The following is an 11,706-nucleotide window of genomic DNA, read 5'->3' on the forward strand; positions in this document are numbered from 1 at the left end:
AACTGAAGTATGCATGAAGAAACAGAGTGTAAAAATAAAGAGGGAAAATGAGTATGTAGGTAAATATACAGCAGCATGAATGTAATTTTGTTTGTAACTTTTTCTTTTCTTACCTGATTTAAAGGACAACTGCATAAAACTAATTATAAAATGATGTTAATGGGCTTTAATGTATAAAGATGTAATTGCATGACAACAATAGTGCAAAGAAGGAGGGAGGGAATAGAGCTCTATTAGAGCAGTTTTTGTATACTATGGAAAATAAATTGGTATTGGTCCACACTGAATTGTTTCAAGTTAAGATGTTAATTGTAATCATCAGGAAATGACTAAGAAAATAACTCAAAAATATAATAAAATATAAAGCAAGAATTAAAATGGTATACTAGAAATTTTCCATTTAACACAAAACAAAGCAGTATTGGAGGAATAGAGGAACAAAAAGACGTAAGAAAATAAAGCAAAATGGCAGACATAAATCTTAGTTCATCAGTAAAAAGATGGAAAAGTATATAACATGCAAACAGGAACCAAAGAGTGCTGGAGAAACTATCCTAATACTGGACAAAATAAACTTTAGACAAAAGCTGTTACTAGAAACAAAGAAGGACATTTTATAATGATAAAAGGGTCAATTTATCAGGAATACATAGCAATTATAAACACATGCACCTAATGAATATATAAAGCAAATACTAACAGAATTGAAAGCAGAAATAAATAGATGGACACTTCAGTACTATACTTTCAATAATGGATAGAACAACTATGTGAAATATTAACAAGGAAATAAAAGACTTGAATAATTCTATAAACTCAACCTAACAGAAATCTATAAAATACTCCCATCAACAACATTCTCTCAAGTGCACATAGAACATTCCCCAGGATAGATAATGTGTTGGGTCTCAAAAGAGGTCTCAATAAATTTAAAAGAATTTACATCATACAAAGTATGTTTTCTGACCATATGGAATTAAATTAGAAATTAATGAAATGATTTAGGGAAATTCTGAATATGTGGAAATTCAATAAATCACAAGGAAAAATTAGGAAATATTTTAAGATGAATGAAAAGGAAAACAACATAAAACTTACGGGATGCTGCTAAAGCAGTGCTTAGAGGGAAATCAATAGCTGTAAACATCTATATTGAAAAAGACAACTTTCAAATCAATAACCTACATTTCCACCATAAGAAACTAGAAAAAGAAGAACAAACTAAACCCAAAGCAAGCAGAGGAAGTAAATAATAAAAACTAGAGAGGAAATAAAGGAAATATCACTTTATACCCATTAGGATCAATATAATAATTTTAAAAGGGCAGTACAGGTGTTGGCAAGGATTTGGAGAAATTGGAACCTTCATACACTGTTGATGGGGATGTAAAATGGAGCAGTGAACTGAAAACAAAGTGAGAGTTTTTCAAAAGGTTAAACATAGAGTTACCATATGGCCCAGCAATCCCACTGTTAGGTAGATATCCAAAACAAAGGAAAACATATGTCCACACAAAAACTTGTTCATGTGTATTCATAGCAACATTATTCACAATAGCAAAAGATGGAAACAACAAAAATATCCATCAACTGATGAATGGGTAAAAAATATGGTATATCCATACAATGGAATATTATTAAGACCTGAAAAGGAATGAAGTATGTACTTACATGTTACAACATGGATGAACCTTAAAAACATTCTGCTAAGTGAAAGAAGCTACCCACAGGCCATGTATTATATTTTTCCATTTATATGAAATCTCCAGAAAAGGAAATTCCATGGAGACAGAAAGTAGATGAGTGGTTGCCTGGGGCTGGGTGCAGGAAGGAATGGGGAGTGACTGCTAATTTGGGGGGCAATGAAAATGTTCTGGAATTAAGTAGTAGTGATGACTGCATAACTTTGTGAATACACTGAAAACACTGAATGTATCATTTAATTTATTTATTTTAAAACAATAATAATTTTACAATTCATTTAATGACTACTGGGAATCATGAAATTAGCAGAGGTTATCTTCCAGTTATTGTACTAGCTGTGCTGTCATTTCTGGAAGTTAACCATATAAGTCAGACTTGGTTTATTACCAGCATTTATAAAACCAGATCTAGGGAAAGAACTGGGTCTGGGGACACATGCATGGTCTTAATATAGTAAATATTTAGCCTGTCCTGATTATTACAAAATCAGAACAGTGAGTATATTCACAGTGAATATATAATTTTAAAAGATAAATTTTATGGCAAGTAAATTATATCTCAACAAAGCTGTAATAAAATGAAAGTATCCCTCCAATGCCGTTTCCCTTGTTTCTTGTGTATCTTTTAGGGAATATTCTACGCACATTGGAGAGGACATATATGCATATCATATTTCACTAAATCTAAGACCCTAGCAATGATAGCATTTTCCATCTTTTATGTACCAGAAAGAAATTTTAAAAATCACTGCTTCTTTTAATTGTAAAACATATCTCAACTTCAGGGGTGTTAACATGTTTAAGATGTTAAAATGGAATCAATGCATATGGTATATGTTTTTCACGTGTTTTTCTTTAATTATCTCTTGGTCTTTTTATTTTTCCAGTTTTATTGAGATATAGTTGATATACATCACTGTATAAGCTTAAGACATCACAACATAATGGTTTGACTCACATATACTGTGAAATGATTACCACAATTAGTTTAGTTATCATCCATTATGTCATATGGATGCAATAAAAAGAGAAAGCAAAAAACAAAATAAATTTTTTTCACTGTGATGAGAACTCTTAAGATTTACTCTCTTAATAACTTTTGTAATATTATATAGCAGTGTTAACTATAGTCATCATGCTGTACATTATTATATCCCTAGTACTTGTTTACGTTGTAATGGAAGTTTGGACCTTTTGATTACCTTCCGCCAATTCTTTCTCCCCTCACCTCCCCTTTCTACCTCTGCTTCTGGTAACCACAAATCTGATCTCTTCTATGAGATTTTGTCAGATTCCACAGATAAATGAGATCATATAGTATGTCTTCCTATCTGATTTATTTCACTTAGCATAATGTCCTCAAGTTGCTTCCATGTGGTCACAAATGTCAGGATTTCTCTTTCTTTTTATTGAATAATAATCCATTATATATATATATATATATATATATATATAACAACTTCTTTATCCATTCATTATTGGTAGACACTTTGATTGTTTTCGCTTCTTGGTTATTATAAATAATGCTGCAATGAACGGGGGTTACAGATATCTTTTCAAGTCAGTCTTTTTGTTTCCTTTGGGTTTATTCCCAGAAGTGGAATTGCTGAATCATATGGTAACTCTATCTTTCTTTTTTTTTTCCAACTTTTAGAAACTATTTATTTTCTGTCGGCCTTCTTTCCATTCTGTTAAGAGTTTATTTTTTAAAAAATTGAATCTTTATTGTTCAGATTATTACAGTTGTTCCTCTTTTTCCCCCCATAGCTCCCCTCCACCCGGTTCCCATCCCACCCTCTGCCCTTACCCCCCCCCCCACTGTCATCATCCATAGGTGTACGATTTTTGTCCAGTCTCTTCCCACACCCCCCACACCCCTTCCCCCCCCCCAAGAATAGTCAGTCCACTCCCTTTCTATGCCTCTGATTCTATTATAATCACCAGGTTATTCTGTTCATCAGATTATTTATTCACTTGATTTTTAGATTCATTTGGTGGTAGAAGTGTATTTGTTGGTCATAAATTGGAACTTTACCTTTTTTCTTCTTCTTCCTTTTCGTAAAGGATTAAGCATTTCATATAAAACTGGTTTGTTGCTGATGAACTCTTTTAGTTTTTCTTATCTGTGAAGCTCCTTATCTGACCTTCATTCTGACTGATAGCTTTGCTGGGTAAAGTAATCTTGGTTGTAGGTTCTTGCTATTCATCACTTTGAATATTTCTTGTCACTCCCTTCTGGCCTGCATAGTTTCTGTTGAGAAATCAGCTGACAGTCGTACGGGTACTCCCTTGTAGGTAACTGACTGTTTTTCTCTTGCTGCTTTTAAGATTCTCTCTTTGTCTTTTGCTCTTGGCATTTTAATTATGATGTGTCTTGGTGTGGTCCTCTTTGGATTCCTTTTGTTTGGGGTTCTCTGCACTTCCTGGACTTGTAAGTCTATTTCTTTCACCAGGTAGGGGAAGTTTTCTGTCATTATTTCTTCAAATAGGTTTTCAATATCTTGCTCTCTCTCTTCTTCTGGCACCCCCATAATTTGGATGTTGGTACACTTGAAGTTGTCTCAGAGGCTCCTTACTCTATCTTCATATTTTTGGATTCTTTTTTGTTTTTGTTTTTCCGGTTGGGTGTTTTTTGCTTCTTCGTATTTCAAATCTTTGACTTGATTCTTGCGATCCTCTAGTCTGCTGTTGGAACTCTGTATAATATTCTTTATTTCAGTCAGTGTATGCTTAATTTCTAGTTGGTCCTTTTTCATAACTTCAAGGGACTCACTAGATTTCTTGAGGGTCTCACTAAATTTATCAGCGGTTTATAGAAAATTCTTGAAAAACCTTAAAAGTGTGGTTTTGAACTCTATATCCAGTAGTTTGTTTTCCCCCATTTCTGTCATTTGTGACCTGTTTCTTTGTCTCGCATTTTTTATGCTTCCCTGTGTTGATAGAGTGGCTTTCTGTGCTAGGTGTCCTATAGGGCCCAGTGGCTCAGCCTCACCAATTACCTGAGGTGGACACTCTTGGTGCACCCCTTTGTGGGCTTTGTGCACAGTCTTGTTGTAGTTAAGCCTTGATTGTTGTAGGTATCACTGGGAGGAATTGACCACCAGGCCACTTGGCTGTGAGAATCAGCTGTGCCTACAGTGGGAGAACTTCTGTGCTGGAGACACCCTTATGGGGCAAGACTTGCTTCAATGGGGCTTTGGTGCTCACTGAGTCTGCCACCTGAGTGTGTCCCTTATGGATCTGAGGGGTTGTAATCTGGATGGTCCCACTCTGACCACTGGGTACACTGGCTCTTGGATCTCTAAGGAGGTGCTAACTTAGCCTCTGCCTGAGGCTACCCAGCAGGAGCTATGGAGAGATCTGCAGATTCCACTTCTTTGTTTGGGGTTTGGAGGTGCCCAGATGAGGCCCAGCTGTGAAGCAATGCAAGCTGCTGTGGGGCCTTGGGCCTTCTTTTGGAAGTTCTGGGTCTCTCTGACCCAGCTGCAGTTTGTTAAGTAATTTTCAGATTGCAAAGGGCCAGGCCTTTCATATGCAAAAGCCTCTGCGCACAGCTTGGGTGGAGCGGGGTCTGGGGGAATCAACAGGGCAAAGCAAACAGCTATGGCTGATCCTCAGTCCTACCCTAAGAGGCCCCGAGTCTCAGTGTCCCGGTAATCGCTGCAAGTACCTCTGAGAGAAAGCCGCCCTCGAGTTCTGCCCACTGCCAGACAGTCCAGTTTCTCCCCGTATGAGTCTGGGTCCCCAGAGACTCACCCGGACCTGGAGTTCAGAGCAGTGGGGAGCTTGAGACTCCCTCCCAATTGAAAAAGACAACCGTGTCCTCAGTTGCCAGCCCTTTCCACGTGCGCCTCTGTACCTCTGCACTTTACTTCCGCACCTCCTCTGAGTCTCAGTGTGCTTTTCTCTTTCCTTCTAGTTGTAGAATTTCCACTCAGCCAGCCTTCCTGTGGTTCTGGATGATGTCCATTTTGTCTTTTAGTTGTATTTTTGAAGTGGTTGTGCGAGGCAGCAATTTCCAGTGTTTACCTATGCCGCCATCTTGGTTTTCCTCTCTGTTAAGAGTTTATTGAAGAACAGTTAAGACCACACAGTGGCTGTTCTTACCCTTTCAGTGTCCTGAGCAGTGGGGGCTGCAGCTCAGTCTTCAGTGGCAGGCTGAGCACTCCAGGCTTCCATAGGAAATGGCTGGACAGGCACAGGGGGCACCTGAGCCTTCAGACCAGTCTGTGATCTCAGGCTGAGCAGCAGTGAACCCGGGAGCTGGAACGGTCCATTCACCCTGAAATTCCTCCTTGGTCTACTTTTAATTTTTTGAGAATCCTCCACACTGTTTTCCATAGTGGCTGCACCAATTTACAATCTGTGCATAAGGGTTCCCTTTTCTCAGATCCAGGTCAGCAGTTGTTATCTCTCTTTTTTTCTTTTTTACAATATGGCTTTATTGAGATATCATTCACATACCATATAATTCACTCACTTAAGGTATACACTGAGTGGCCAGATTATTATGACCGGCCAGATTATTATGACCACCCCATCAGTACTTCATTGACACTTCCAAAAATACTGAATATTGAAAATTTCCTAAGCAAATACTCCCAAGGTTTTATTATTATTATTATTATTTGCATAACTAATTCACTTCATTGTACTGATGGGGTGGTCATAATAATCTGGCCGGTCATAATAATCTGGCCACTCAGTGTATACTTCAGTGGTTTTAGTACATTCACAGAGTCGTGCAACCATCACTACAGTCAATTTGAGAACATTTTCATCTCTCCAGAAAGAATGCTGTACCCATTGGCAGTCGCTGCCCATTCCTCCCAACCCTCACATCCCCCTTGCCCTAGGCAGCCACTAATCTACTTTCTGTCTGTAGATATTTTGTGCATGGCTTTTGATGTTTGCCAGACTGTACTGTTTCCAACTTTACTAATTTAACTGCAATTGTTATCTCTTGTCTTCTTTTAAAATATATTTTATTGATTTTTACAGAGAGAAAGGGAGAGGGATAGAGAGTTAGAAACATCGATGAGAGAAAAACATCGATCAGCTGCCTCCTGCTGATCATGTCCTCATGTATTCCTCAATACTTCATGTCCTACTGGAGATGTCCCCACAGCCAAGGTACATGCCCTTGACCAGAATCGAACCCAGGGCCCTTAAGTCCGCAGGCTGACGCTCTATCCACTGAGCCAAACCAGTTAGGGCTCTCTTGTCTTTTTGATGATGGTCATTTTAACAGGAATGAGGTGATATTTCATTATTTTGCATGTTGTTGTTTTTTACCCCCTTTTATACCTGTTTTCGAGAGTACACATATTGGGATATGCCCTGTGTGGAGCAGACACTGTTACTGCCACTCATGTTCCTGGCCTATCTTGTGTGTCCCGCCCCCTGCAACAGCTCCTGCCTACGCTTATGGCTTTCTCCATGTAAGGGTGCCTCCTGGATATGCTCAACCTAGAAGTGCAGGAAGGTTAATGTCCAGGAGCCACACTCAACCAATGAGGGACAGGAGTTTTAGAGAAATAACTTCCTTACCCTTCCAATTCCGGTGTGTTCCACACCATCTCTCAGAGTGTCTAGTAGAACTAACTCCTAGTTCTCCCAACCCCCAATCTCCTGTCTTCCTCGCTGTGCTTCCTGCGATCCCAAAGCAACTACTAAATCCCTGTCTTAGAGTCTTCGTTGCAGAGAACCCAGATTTAGACGCTGTGTGCATGTGTGAATACGGGTGCACATGTATTCTTGTCCATGAGCATGCAGGAATCAAAGTGTGAATGCATGTAGGTGTGCGCCTGTAGGAGCTATTCTGTTTGAGAACTGGTGTGAATGTGTGTGCATGTCAGTGTCCACACACACGTATGTAGTTGTCATATGGTGCCTAGATGGACGTTCAGATCTGTTTAAGGCTATGTTTGTGCACACACATGTGCCAGCGAGGTCAAGGGAGCCAGACAAAGGCCCTTTGAAGCTCTCTGGTGATGAAGAGCCTCTTGCCAGGTGGTGCTGGGAGGTGGGCAGGGTGCGCACTGTAATAGGGCCTGTCTCCCGCCCCCCTTTCCCTCCGCAGCCACCTGTCTGGAGACAACCTCATCAGTTTGGTCTCAGATGTGTGTTCTCTCCTCTGGGAGACAGCTGGAGCGGCTGTCACAGGCATCAGCAGTGATAGCGGGAACTGCCTGGCACCTGTCGGCAGCACCTAATCGCTGTCCTGGTGATGGCTGTGAGAGGGAGCAGGAAGGTGACATGGGGTGGCTCTTTGCTCCACTGCTCCTTGACCCCTCTACATAGAGGGTGAGCCCCAGTTCCCAAGCATCTGGATCACAGACCCCCTCCCCAGTCTACCCCCAGTGGATTGACGTTGCTGGCTTTGACTCTGGCCTCTGCCACTCACGGTCTTCCAATCAGGCTGTTTTTGGAGGACAGGCTCACGCCTCCCTGTATTTCCTGCTCACTCTGCCTCCAAGGCTTCGGCTTCCCTCTTCTGCCGGGTGAACTCTTTCCAGGGCCAGCCCACAATCCCTTTCTTCAGACAGCTCCTTCTGCTTCGCCCAGAGACATCCTTCCTCCCCAGACCCACAGAGCTCTTTGCACATTTCTCTGCTATTCCACATGTCTGTTGTCAGGAAGGAGAATTCAGGTGGATGCCTGCCTTTAACTCCCAATCCCAATGTTTGAGGCTCAAGGGCCAGAGGCAGGGCAGGGTCTAGATCCCAGGAAGACAACTCTGTTGGTGTTAAAATGAGACCACCTGCCCAGCCTGCGTGGCTCAGTAATTGAGCGTCAACCTATGAACCAGGAGGTCATGGTTCAATTCCCGGTCAGGGCACATGCCTGGGTTGTGGGCTCGATCCCCAGTGTGGGACCTGCAGGAGGCAGCCAATCAATGACTCTCTCTCATCATTGATGTTTCTATCTCTCTATCCTTCTCCCTTCCTCTCAATAAAAATACCTTAAAAAACAACAATGAGGCCACCTGCTGGTGTGAGGAGAGAGGGCTCAAGGGCACAGTGAAGGGCCCAGAGCCCTCATGCCCCCCAAGAGTAGGGGCTGCTGACCACAGGGCAGGGTGCAGTCCAGCAAAACTGGAGTAAAAACCTCATATTTCTGATTGAGCCCACCAATCTCAAAGGAGACTGGAGCTGCTGGACCTGGGTTCAAATCCCAGCTCCTCCACTTATCCACTGTGTGACCTTTGGAGGGTCACTTGACCTTTCTGAGCCTCGATTGCCACCATTATAACATGAGGGCAACAGTGCTCAATTTAAGGAGATAAATTGGGGAGGGTCTAGCATAGAGATTGGCAATAGCAAGTGCTGGACTGCATCTTGGGGAAAGAAAGCCACAGCTCTGTCTATAGGGGCTGCCTGAACAAGCTCAGGGAAACACTGCCAACTCCAGCTCCTATTGGTGGTGGGAAAGGGCTCCTGGCAGCTCACAGGCAGCTTGCACTTGATTCCTGACTCCTTTACCTCCTAACTGAGCAAGTCATTTCACTTCTCCACACCTCGCTCTCCTGTCTTATAAACTGGAGATATACTAACAGCACCTACCTTATGGGGTTGTTTGTTAGAATGAATTGCTATGGGAGTGAATTACTTGTTAATTGCTATGAATGTTAAAATGTAATTGCTGAAAGAGTTAATTGTTTTAAAGCACATAGAGAGCGTTCAGTATTTATCAGATATAATTATTGTCTTTATTGGCATTTGAGTGCCTTCTCTGTGCCATAATTCATGCCAGGCACTGAGAGCCTTGGGAGAGAGTGCAGACCTGGGCATGATTTGGTCCATAAGCACTCAGAGCCCATTTGGGGGTTGGCAGGGGTGGGAGATAGAAGCACCCAAATTATCTGAGGAAAGTACATAACTTTATAAGACAGGGTCAGAAAAAGCTGAGGGGTGGGAAGGCTTTGATTGGTACTTTGATGACTGGGAATGCAACAACAGTGTAATTAATGTTTATTGAGCAGTTACTATGTGCCAGGCACTGTAAATATGTTGCCTGCAATGTCTTATTTAAAGCTCATAATAGCAGTAGGTAGTAGAGACTACTATATCCATTTTATAGATGAAGAAACTGAGGCTTAGAGAGATTAAGACATCTACCAGCATCACCTGGGCCTGAATTTGAATTCTCAATTACTTGAGCTCTGAAGCCCCACACTGCTCTTCACTCTAGGTAGAGGGATGTAAAGTTGCAGAATTAGGAAGAGCATGGGTACAAGCATCAACTGCACACCTGTCTGCAGGTATGTCAGGCCCTGGGCAAGGCATTTTGCCTACTTGATCACATGCAAACCTTAGAACAAGCCACATGAGGAAGATAGTATTTTATTTCCATTTTGCAGATGAGGCAACTGAGGCTAAAAACAGTTGAGCATTTTGCACAAGGTCAAACAACTAGAAAGTAGTGGCATTGGAGTCTGACTCTAGGCATTCCAATTCCCAACCCCATATTATTTCTCTAACACCAAAGGTGTGTCCTGGGAACAGAGAAGTAATTGTCCGATGCAGCTAAAGATTTGGGTCCTTGGAGGGAACAAAGCATTAAGCAGTTGGGGCTGGATTGTGGAGGGCTGGATGCTTGTTCATGCCATTCATACAGTAGGCAATGGGGAGCCACTAAAGATTGGAGAGCAGGGGCATAACAGGGCCAGAGCTGCATCATCCAAAGATAAATCTCACTGCAGCACCCAAGATGGATTGCATGGGGTTGAGAGAGGCAGCAGGAGCCCCATCAGGAGACAGCACCAGGTGATGCTGACTTTAGATGACAAGCGATAGGAACAAAGTGGCCTTCTGCTGGGGAAGGAAAACAGAGAGCTCAGAGATGAGAAACAGCCAGGGCCAGGGCCATTAGCCTTATCAAAATGCTGATTGCTCTTAGCAAAGTATTTAATACGATTTTCCGCTATTAGGGCCCAAACCTGGGCTAGCAAGATTATTAATTCTAAAGATAATCATTAAGCTGGGCGGACCGTATTTTAATATATGGCAACAGACAAGCTATTGTCATTTTTTTCCTTCTATCTTGATTGCAGGTCACCCAATTAGAGCTGGCTTCAAATGCCCCTTCCTGGAGGTAGTGAGATAAGGCTTAATGTCCTCAAACAAGAGCTATCGGCTGTGACGAGAGCCCCATAAATATTAATAAATCTATAATTAGTCCTGTGAAAAGGGGGATCAATCCAGCAGAAGGTTCTGCCCATTAACACTAGAAATCACTTCTGAAAAGTTGCTGGGAAAGCAAGGCTTTTCTGTTCCAAATGCCAGGCTGTTCTTTGTTCTATGTAGTTCTGTTGAATCCACCAGCTCTGATTCCCATCTTACTCTGAGATAGTACCTTTTGGGGATGGGGGTGGCGGTGAGAAACTGGGCAGGGGAGAAAGACTTTCCAGAGGTGGTGATAGAAGGTAGGGGCTCCCCATGATCTTGTCTTTAAACTTAAATTGTTTGATTAAGTTATTGTATTTCAGAATCCCAATAAAGAAAAGACTTCTCATTTTCCATGTAAAATTAGAGTGCCCAGAGATACGAATACATGCTATTTTTCTATTTAAAAAACTTTATTGAGGTCTCACATATACCCAGTAAAATACACAAGTGTTTAAGGGAATAGCTCAATGACTTTTTATGTAACCAATACCCAGATGAAGACAGAGAATGTATTCATCACTCCAGAACGCTCCCTTGTGTCCCTCCCAGTCCACATCCCCTCAGGGGTAACTATTCTTCTGACCTCTGGTACTATAGACACTGTTTGTTCTTGAACTTCATAGGAATGGAATCATATAGTATGAACTTCTGGGCCTGGCTTCTTTTACTCATTAAGTTTTGATATAAAAGGTGAATTATCTGTTCTTAAATAATTGATTGGGCTTTTTTTTCTTATCACGAGAGTAATACTTGTCATTGTAGAAATAATATAAAGCACAAATGAACAGAAATGAAAACAATGGGCATCACCTTTGTACCTGAGTACTTCTAAA

General features: G+C 41.4%; 1 non-coding gene across 1 annotated transcript; it reads right to left on the reverse strand.

Moving 5' to 3' along the window:
- Nucleotides 1-2,082: 2,082 nt before the first annotated feature.
- Nucleotides 2,083-2,214, reverse strand: LOC111823106. Its single transcript, XR_002826112.1, has one exon. It is a non-coding gene; the product is annotated as a small nucleolar RNA SNORA72 (small nucleolar RNA).
- Between the last annotated feature and the right edge of the window lie 9,492 nt (nucleotides 2,215-11,706).

The sequence above is a fragment of the Myotis lucifugus genome, unplaced genomic scaffold (genome assembly GCF_000147115.1).
Source record: "Myotis lucifugus unplaced genomic scaffold, Myoluc2.0 scaffold_393, whole genome shotgun sequence".
Taxonomy (NCBI): domain Eukaryota; kingdom Metazoa; phylum Chordata; class Mammalia; order Chiroptera; family Vespertilionidae; genus Myotis; species Myotis lucifugus.